The sequence below is a fragment of the Eptesicus fuscus genome, chromosome 5 (genome assembly GCF_027574615.1).
Source record: "Eptesicus fuscus isolate TK198812 chromosome 5, DD_ASM_mEF_20220401, whole genome shotgun sequence".
Classification (NCBI taxonomy): Eukaryota; Metazoa; Chordata; class Mammalia; order Chiroptera; family Vespertilionidae; genus Eptesicus; species Eptesicus fuscus.
The window spans coordinates 104,450,911-104,461,838 of NC_072477.1; the positions used below are offsets into that span (position 1 = coordinate 104,450,911).

General features: G+C 37.8%; 1 pseudogene; it reads right to left on the bottom strand.

The window, feature by feature from the left end:
- Nucleotides 1-2,011: 2,011 nt before the first annotated feature.
- Nucleotides 2,012-5,961, bottom strand: LOC103303289 (mitochondrial carrier homolog 1-like; annotated as a pseudogene).
- Nucleotides 5,962-10,928: the final 4,967 nt, after the last annotated feature.

A 10,928-nucleotide genomic window follows, 5' to 3' on the forward strand; every position in this document is an offset into this window, starting at 1 on the left:
ACAATTTGTTGTTTCATTTATTTATGCATTCATTGGTTGGCTCTTGTATTATGCCCTGCCTGGGTATTAAAACCACAACGTTGGCAAATCAGGATGATACTAACCAAGTGAGCTACCCAGCTGGGGCAGAGATCTTTTTCTTGTGGTATTGGCTAGTTGTGTCTTGCCAATAATTGGTCTGCTTCGTGTTAATTTCTATGGGGTCTTTAGCGATGTCTCCTCTTTCATTTCTGATAATTTGTATTTCTCCCTTTCTTTTCTTAACATGTCTAGAGGCTTTTTTATTTTATTGATTTTTCCAAAGAACTAATTTTTGGTTTCTATGATTTTCTGTAATTATTTTATGTTTTTACTTTTATTGAGCTCTGCTTTAATACTTATTATTTTCTTATTATTATTTTAAACTTTATTTGTGTGTAATTTGACTTTTTTATCTCTGGTTGCAACTAAGTATTTCTCATTATTACTGTTTATTTTTTTAAAAATTGATTATAATGTGCTTTGGTGTCGTTTTTACATTTTTCTAGTCAAGTACACTTTTTTAAATTAAATTCTGGGATTACATTTTTTCATCAAATTTTTAAAATTGTATTTTATTTCCTGATTTCTTCACCTTTTCTTAGGAATGCAATTACACATATATGAGTCCAGTTGATATTGTTCTAAATATTACTAATGCTCTGTTCTTATATTTCCACTTTTTTCTGTATTTTATTTTGGATACTTTGCTTTCTTATGTCTTTCAGTTCACTGTTCTTTTATTCTGCATTATTTAATATATTGTTGCTGTCAGCCAATATTTTTCAATAAAAATATTTTAGTTTTCATCACTAAAAGTTCCATTTGTATATTTTTACATTGTCCATTTTTCTCCTTATCGTGTATTCTTCCTTCTACCTTTTTGAGCATATGGAATATATTTTAACAGTTATGCTATTGTATTTGCCTACAAATCTATCGTGTGTCACTTCTGGTCAATGTCTACTATCTTTCTTTTTGTTTCTTTGAATGGCTGATTATTTTTGTTTGGAGGCTGTTGGGTGTTGGCTATTTTTTGTACTTCTTTAAATATTTGGGACTTGGTTTTGATACTTGGAATCAACTTTATTCTTTTAAAGATTATTACTGCTTTTAGGTGAGCCTGAAATAGCCTTTGTCTGGGCTAATTTGTCCCCATTACTAAGGTAATACATTTCATAGGATCTACTTGATAGCTCATATATTATATAACTTTTGGCTATGACTATGCAAATATGAACTTTTTCTGGATTCATGTGTGTTCTAGGGATTGTTCTATTTACTATTTCCACCCTCTCCCCCCCCCCCCCCCCAAATCACCACTAATACATTTATTTGAGGAAGAAAGTTTCAAATCTTATCAGGATCTTTTAAACTGGGTAGGGCTAGAGACAATGTCTGCCTAACTTCTGGGTGTTCACAACAGCACAGGTAACCAGATCTGGAACATGAGGCATCACCATTAAACCTGTGATTACTTAATGAGGAGACACATTCTGTGTAGTCATATTATTTTCTACTCAGAAGTTTCTGCCTTCATATTAAAAATGGTGTTGAGAAAAATAAAGGCAGAACCTAGCAATAACTTCCTAGCACAGGCCTGGACATGATGGTGGTCTCATGAAAAAGGATCACATCCTACTTACAAGCAACAGAGTGGTGCTCCCAGTTGAGTTGCAGGATGAGTAATAGGACTGACTTGGGAATGAGTGGGAGTGGGATCTGACATTATTAGCCTTTTCCCATACAACCTGGTACTCCACAGGCCCCATGTGCAAAGCAGACTCAAAAATTCTATGAGATAAAGGGATTCTATTCCATTTCTCTAGCCTTGGCCCACCTTTTCCAGGTCTAACAGGTGACTGACCAATCCACTGGTTATAGCCTCACCTCCACCCATCTCCTACTCTGGACAAAGACATGGCAAACATAGACACGGAAGACCATCAGGGCTTGGGCACATCTAGGTGTTGCTGGGTTGGAGTTGTCTCACCTACAGCAGCCAGGCTGAGATGGCTTGTTTTAGGACATCCAAGGCAAAGCTTGATCCTGAAGATACCCAAAGTAAAAGGAGGCTGGAGCAACAAAAGAGCTAAATCCACACACTCAGGTACTTCCACCCTTGGATCCAGGATTTGAACATTGGGGAGTAGTGGGGAGCTCAGCCTACAGCCCACAGTTGTTGGGATCAACAACCAGCAGATCATCAACCAGGAGGAAAAGGTAGGTCAGCAAACTCACTGCAATTACCATAAAAAAATTGGTGTAGCTCCAGATGGCCAGGGCCTGGCTAAACTTGAAACCTTGGTTCTGGGTGTTTCCCAGCCGCCTGCCCACCCTGAGGTTTCACTTATATGGTCATCCACCAGTTAGGCATTAATGAAGTAGGCCAACAGGTTACAGCCCTATAAGAAAACCACAATTCCCAGAAGGTGAGGGATGAAGCTGATAATGTGTTCCAGCAGCCCATCCTTTTTGAAAATGTTCCCAGTGGAGCTCAGCATACCACTGTACTTGGCCTCCTATCATACAGATAGGACCATAAAGCACATTGACAATGTGAGTGTGAGGACAAGAAAAAAGCCTCTTTTTCCTTTCCGTAGCCTTCCACATTTTATGAAAAGCACCTGGTAATTAAACCCCAAGATTGTTAACTCCTCTTATTCAAACAGCCCATTTGTTCAAAATGCAAGACAAATTATTTTCAAGGCTACATCCTTTTAAAAATTTATTTATTGATTGAAATCTTTATTGTTGAGAGTATTATATATGTCCCTCTTTCCCCCCCATTGACCTCTTCTAGCCTACCTCGCCCCAACTCCAGACCTTCACCACCCTATTGTCTGTGTCCATGGGTTATGCACATATGCATACAAGTTCTTCAGTTCATCTCTTCCCACGTACCCACCCTCTCCTGCCTTCCCTCTGAGGTTCAAAGTCTGTTCCATGTTTATATGTCTCTGGATCTATTTTGTTTGTCAGTTAATTTTATTCATTAGATTCCACATATGAGTGAGATCATGTGATACTTATCTTTCTCTGACTAGCTTATTTTGTTTAGCATAATACTCTCCAGGTCCACCCATGATCTTGCAAATGGTAATAGTTCTTTCTTTTTTATAGCTGCATAGTATTCCATGTGTAAATATACCACAGCTTTTTTATTCACTCATCTGCTGATGGGCACATAGGCTGTTTCTAAAACTTAGCTATTTTAAATTGCACTGTTGTGAACATAGGGGTGCATGTATTCTTTATGATTTCTTAGGATATATTCCTAGACGTGGGGTCACTGGGTCAAATGGGAGTTCCATTTTGAATTTTTTGAGGAAACTCCATACTGTGTTCCACAGTGGCTGCACCAGTTTGCATTCCCACCAGCAGTATACTAGGGTTCCCTTTTTTCCACATCCTTGTCCACACTTGTCATTTGTTGATTTGTTGATGATAGCCATTCTGACAGGTGTGAGTTGGTACCTCATTGTTGTTTGATTTGCATCTCTTTGATTAATGACTTTGAACATTTTTTCATATGCCTCTTAGTGTTTTGTATTTCCATTTTAGAGAAGTGTCTATTTAGGTCCTTTGCCTGTTTTTTAATTGGATTGGTTGTCTTCCTTTTGTTAACTTGTATGAGTTTCCTATCTGTTTTGGAAATTAACCCCTTATTGAATGTGTCATTGGCAAATATGTTCTCCCATGCAGTGGGATCTCTTGTTATTTTGTTTATAGTTTCTTTTGTTGTGCAGAAGCTTTTTATTTTGCTGTGGTCTCATTTGTTTATTTTCTCCATAGTTCCCATTTTCCTAGGAAATGTATGGGTAAACATATTGCTATGAGAGATGTCTGAGATTTTACTGTCTATGGGTTCTTCTAAGATTTTTATGGTCTAAGATTTTCATGTCTTACATTTAAGTCTTTTACCCATTTTGAGTTCATTCTTTTGTATGGTGTAAGATGATGGTCTAGTTTCATTTTTTTTTTTTTTGCATGTACCTCTCCAATTTTTCCAACACCATTTATTGAATAGACTGTCTTTACTTCATTGTATGCTCTTGCCTCTTTTGTCAAATATTAATTGAGCATAATGGCATGGTTCTACTTCTGGGTCCTCTCTTCTGTTATATTGATTTATATGCTTGTTCTGTGCCATTACCAGGCTATTGTGAGTACAATTGCTTTGTAGTATAACTTGATATATGGTATTGTGATCCCTCCAACTTTGTTCTTCTTTCTCAAGATTGCTGCAGCTATTCAAAGTGCTTTTTTGATTCCATAAAAAAATTATGGTTGTCTCTGAAATGTGCTGTTGGTATTTTAATAGGGATTGCACTGAATCTATAGATTGCTTTGGGTAGTGTGAACATTTTAATGATGTTGATTCTACCAATCCATGAATACAGGATATTATTTGAAAGGATAAACAAGATTGATGAAGCTCTATCCAGACTCACCAAGAAGCAAAGAGAGGACCTAAATAAACAAAAGCAGAAATGAAAGAGGTGAAATAACAACTGACCCCACAGAAATACAAAAGATCATAAAAAATACTATAAATGATTTTATTCCAACAATCTGAACAACCTGGACGAAATGGACATATTTTTAGGAAAATATAATCTTCTAAAACTCAATCAGGAAGAATCAGAAATCCTGAATAGGCTGATAACTACTGATGAAATTGAAGCAGTAATAAAACTCCCCGCAATAAAAAATCCTGCTCTGGAAGGCTTCACAGGGGAGTTTATCAAACATTCAAAGAACACCTACCCTCCTCAAACTATTCCAAAAAATTCAAGAGGAAAAAATACTTCCAAGCTCTTTCTATGAGACCAGCATTACCCTAATTCTAAAACCAGATAAAGACACTACAAAGAAAGAGAATTACAGGCCAATATCCCTGATGAACATTGATGCTAAAATCCTCAACCAAATATTAGCAAATCAGATCCAGTAATACATTAAAAAGATCATACACCATGACCAAGTGGGATTTATTCCAGGGATGCAAGGCTGTTATAATATTTTCAAATCAATAAACGTGATACATCATATAAACATATTGCAAGATTAAAATCAATGCTACATTCTTGTATACCTCTCCTCTTTGCTATTTTTACAACTCAGGGGTAGTTTGTTTCAAGGAGTCTCTAGTTAGTAGAAACTCCCCCTTCCTCCCTCCCAATAAACCTCTTTTGAACCCTTCATAACTTTTACTATAAGCATGTTTTACAGGCTTGTGAAAAATACTGATAAAACACTTCCCTAGGACATCTGCAGGACTGTTTCAAACCCAAATTCCCCTCTTTTCCCTGTCACATAGCAACAGTAGCCATTACCCTTTAAAAGATCAGGCCAGAGTTTATTACTTGTCCTTGAAATTATTAGTAATGCACTAGCCCTTTGCCTTCAGGGAAAGTAAAATAAATTTTCTCTCTGCATCTATTTCTTCTCTCAGTTGTGAATTCTTTTACAGCCTGCATCATCATCTCCTAGGAGGTCTGCTTCACCACTTTCCTCAGAGAAGTCTTCATGTCACCCTTGTTGGAAATCTGCATGATCTCTTCTGGAGGAAAAACGTTTTTCATGTTTCCCCATGTCACAGTGGAGAGGACATTAACTGGGGGCTCAGGTCTGGAACAACCCTATCTTTCCATCCACTTGAACAACATCCTTGGCAAGGTAAAGAAGTTCAGTGGATAGAGGAGCTTCCTCCCCAACACATTGGTCCCAAATGGTGGGAGGCATCGTGTCATGACCTGCCTGGATGAACAGTTTCATGTAGAGCAGTAAATGACTGAGCACTGTCATAACCATGCCCAGCACCAAAAGAGCCATGGTGGCCGGGCTGCCTGGCAGTGAAGGATGGCACAGGTGTATGGCAGATGGTGAGCCAGACCTTGCCACTGTTGGGCAGGGAGATCCAGCTCTGCCTTCAGCCATCCCTAGGGCACTGCCCAAGTTCAGTACCTGTTCTGTATGCTTGTTCATGGCTCTTTCTCTGGTCTGGGTAATTTTCCTATGTGCATTTGTAGATAGTACTGAGCCAATAATTTAAGGTGTGAACTCTGAGAAAAAACACACCTACTAATAAGGGTGTCTAGTGTTTAACTGGGCTCAAATAAAAAAAAATTTTTTTGCAGCCATTTCTACATAGGGCCTCTCCCACAAATCACACTTTAGGCAGAGGCCTGCAGTAAATCATCTGTCTGCCTGTGCACTGAGCTGCTTGCCTGCACTGAGTTTCTGCCACCTGAGCCAGCTATTGTAGACGAGTTCCTGGAATCCTATTTCAACCAATAGGACTGAGGCTTTCCCCATCCAATCAGAGCTGTGCAGCTCTGACCAACCAGAGCAGCTCTATTCTGACTAATCAGAACAATGCCTCTTGGACCAGTCAAACTGCAAGAATTTGGAATCCTCATTTGCATAAAGACAGAGCAATCAGGGACCAGGTGTGGGCACTTCAGTCCATATTAGCCAACTCTCCCCTCCTCGCCCCCCAGCTCTGGAAGTACACTTTCCTTTTCTACCCAAGCTCCTCCCTGGTTGAGCTGAAACATCTAAGAAGATGTCTCACTACAGTAGAGCACACCAGTGCAGGCCAGAGCAGACTGGCACACAATGAAGCATACCAGCAGAGGGCATGCCAGCTTGGAGTTGAATAGATCTTGGAGGAGCAGAGCAGAGCTGTCTAGCAAGAGAGGGGCCTGGCCACAGGGTCAGGAGACTTATGGCTGTGCTGTTTTTGTAGCCATGCTGTGTCACAATTTAGCTGTTTTGTACTTAATTAAGTTTCCTCCTTCAACACATCCCAAATTTGGGATTCCTGTTGGGGTTGAATTGGTTCCCACAACCATCTGTTGACAAGGGGGACCCTTTTTCATATCTCTGTAGTTTTCATTTAATGTAGCTCCTATCTTTTCATTACTCTGCCCTATAAATTCTGTCTACCTTAGTCTCCCTAAATTCTAAGCTCTGTCACCTCCAATAAGTAAGAATGCTAGACTATATTTTGCTTCCTCTTTTTTTTTTTTTTTAACACTGATACTTGGCAACTCTTCAGGTATTGATCTGGGGGCATTTACAGAACTAACCTCACTTGTTTTTCTTTTTTTTAAAGGGATCCTTTTTTTGCACTGCCTATTTTTCAATGTTTGAAAACAGTTTTTTTGTTTTGTTTGTTTGTTTGTTTGTTTGTTGGGTATAGTTTCTAATTGGTTAAGGCAGCAGAGTAAAGTCTGGTCCTGTTATTCCATCATGGCTTAAAGTGAAATACCATCACATAGCAACCTAGTGCACATTATTCCATTTGTCCAGGCATATAGTGTTCTATGTGTTCTTTCACATTGGGATAATATTGTACAGGTTTTTTTTATTTAGACATTAATGTATTATGGACATTTATACATGTTACTACACGTTCTTACAGAATTTATCCTTCTTGTGACTCTCCCTCTAGCTGTGACTCTTTGGATTCTCTGGAATACACAGAGAATGTGTATATTTTATTAATCCTGCATTCTCTTTTCTTCTTTCTCTCACTTTTTTCCTTCCTCTCTCTCACAACTCTATTGTTACAACAAAGAATGTAGATTTGATCAGGAATTTCTGCTAGCCAACACAATGAATATTGTTATGCTAAAGATCTGGATATCAATATTGCCCTATATCTTTGTAACTCATTTCCTTATCAAAATAATTTCAAATGTTGGCCCCAGAACAAGGAGGTAGGTGGTATTTTTGTTACATCAAATGTGAGGATCTTGAGATTCAATAAACTTAAATTGAGAGGCAATGGAATGAGAGTGTGGGCTCTTGTAGTCTGACTCTTCCTTGGTTTGAATACCACTTCTTCACCACATTGTGCTGTAGTTTCTTGATCTATAAAATGGGCTAATAATAATATTTACTTCATAGGGTTATAAAAAACATAAAGTTAAAAATAAAAAAATAATAAAAAATAGTATTGATGACTTTACACATATAAAATCATCATGGCAGTGCCTGGAATATAAATCCTCAATAAGTGTTTGTTATTAATTGTCACTTATATAGTCAAGCATGGAGTACACATCAATTTAAGTTTAACTTTAGCTATTCTAACTGAAAGTACATAATTTTTTTTCTTTATATAAAATTGTGACTCTATAAATTATGATTATTAAAAACCTTGATGAATTATTTTTTATTTCCTCCTTGGTTGCTAAGCTCATAAATTCATTTTGAGGTTCAGCTTTCTTGCATATCACTCCATCAAAAGTTAGTGAAATAATTTATATCTTTGTTGTTCTAGGGGCATTCCTTTCAATGGTTTGATACCAAATTTATTCCTTTTTTCTCATTATGGCTGAGAAACTTATTGCATATCACTAAAAATACAAATTTCACACTTCCTGATAGAAATTAATGTTTAGTGTATGGGCTTGTATATATAAAAGAAATGATGTCAAGACAGTTAAAATAGATTTCAGAATTTTATATCTCTGGGTTTTCATAATACTTCTCTTGCTTTTTTTGTTAAGTTAGGGAAGTAGAACTATTTATACTGTGTTCTATATCTAGACAAAAATCTAATTAGCTAAATCATAAGTTTAACTTTGCTGGGACCCAAACTTGGCTTAGTTTTTGGTTGCTGATATATTTAGAAACTGGATTCACTTATTTTAATTGTATTTAAATTAAGAAAAAGGAGATCAATATCTTCCATATTAAAGGAAGTAAAATGTGAGCTTCATAATCTATATACATTATCTCTTTAAAAATTCCTTGATTTTTTTCTCTTCCTTGGGAATTTGAAAATAGTTTTTGATTTTAGAAAATACCACCCTGCTAACTTTATGGTAACAGAAAATCTTATCAATCCTCTCTCTTCTTTAGAAAACAATAGAATGCCTCTCTTCTACTTTTGTTTCAGAATAGGCTCTTTGTCTGTTAGGATAAGGAGCTCTTGGAGATCTGTTTCTTTTTCTTCTTTTTTTTCTAGTTTAACAATTGCACCAGCATATGCAGAAAAAGAAGACCCTTTGATTACCATTGTCTGCTCTTCCTTTGTCCTCTCTAGGAACTGAGCTACATTTTTTCCTAGTTGTTGGAAATTGCACTTCTGTAGTGATACGGGGAAGCATTCTAAAGCCCTCTAAGTTGTCAAAGTGCAAAATGAGTACTGCAAATATACTGGGAATGTCCTCAGGATGTGCAATGGCTTCATTCACTTTCCTGATAAGTTGTCTCAGGAATGATCATTATTGCTTGGGCTCATGCACAGCCTTAGGTATATAGCAAGCTATATGGAAATATATAGTATTGCAACAACAAAAGTACACTTCTACTAAGAAAGGACTTATTAGCTTACACTCTGAAACTGGTATTATCTATCTGGCTTATTGTCAATGAGATCATTATAAATCCTTGAGTCAGTTAAAACCATGAAAGCAGAGATGTAACAAATAGTTTGAAAATGCATTTTTAAAGATGGCCTTGGGTTGCTTGGTGAAACCAATCTCTGAAAGCAAATCTCCAGAAAACCTGGGATAGATACTCTTTCTCAGGCTTAGGAAGCATATAATACATTTAAGATTTATTAATTAAAATAAGACACCTGCCCATACTGCTAATTTGTACTTTTCAATCCCTTTACCTGTTTCATTGAGTCCTCCAACTCTCCTTGCTAGTTAGTTACTGAAAATATTAGGGGGAACACTTTGTAAAATATGTGATTATCTAATCATAATGCTGTACACCTGAAACTAATACAAAATAATATTGAATGTGAACTGTAATTAAAAAATCTATAATAATAAAAGCATAATATGCTAATTAGACCAGACAGCTGAACGACCTTCCAGACATTATTCCAGATGTCCTTCTGGATGAAGCCACCATGGTGGGGGCTGAGGCAGAGGCAGTTAAGGGCAATGAGGCAGGCAGGCAGACTGGTTAGGGGTGATCAGGCAGGCAGGCAGACAGGCAAGCAGTTAGGAGCCAGTGGTCCCAGATTGTGAGAGGGATGTCTGACTGCCAGGATCAGGCCTAAACTGGCAGTCGGACATCCCTGGAGGGGTCCCGAATTATGAGAGGGTGCAGGCCGGGCTGAAGGATCCCCCACCCCCATGATGAATTTTGTGCACTGGGCCTCTAGTAAATAAATAAAATCAGACACCTCTATAGAAAAATAGAACAAATCAGAAACCATTTACTGGAACCCATTATGTGTTAGGTGCCAGAGCCTCCTCAGCATTCTGTGATATGTGAATATAAATTAAGACCTGGCCTATATTCTCATGAACTTGGTAGTGTGTACCTCCAGAAGGAATGGGTCTGTCAAGAAGAACTTCTTGTGGGCACCAATTCATAACCAGATTCTAACAACCATTGCTGACAGAGGCCTCCCACACTGCATTTCAAGCAAAAGCTACTGAATGGGCTTCTGCACTGAGTTCCTGCCACCTGAGTTGACTCTTATAAAAGAGTTCCTGAAATCATATTTTAACCAATGGGACTAAGACCTGCCCCATCCAATTGGAGCACTGCAGCAATATAAGCATCTTTACTGACCAATCAAAGAGGTTCCATAGCTGATCATTTCTGACCAATCAGGACAGTGCTATTTGGACCAATCAGACTGTGCATATTTGAATTCCCTATTTGCATAAAAACGAACCAATTAGGGACCAGGGGCCTCCTCTCTGTCTTGGGGAAGCTACCTCTGGAGGCTACATTTCCCTGGCTTATAATCTGTTTACCTGATTAAAGTTTCTCTTTTACATCATCCCAGATTGGGGATTTCTGTTGGCATTAGATCAGTGGCAGCGACCTTTTGTTGACAGTAGTGGTGGGAGAGAAAGGTGCAGTGAGAACTGAGTTCCTTACCCTTCTGTGAAGTGGAGGGCCTGATCTGACATGCTTCT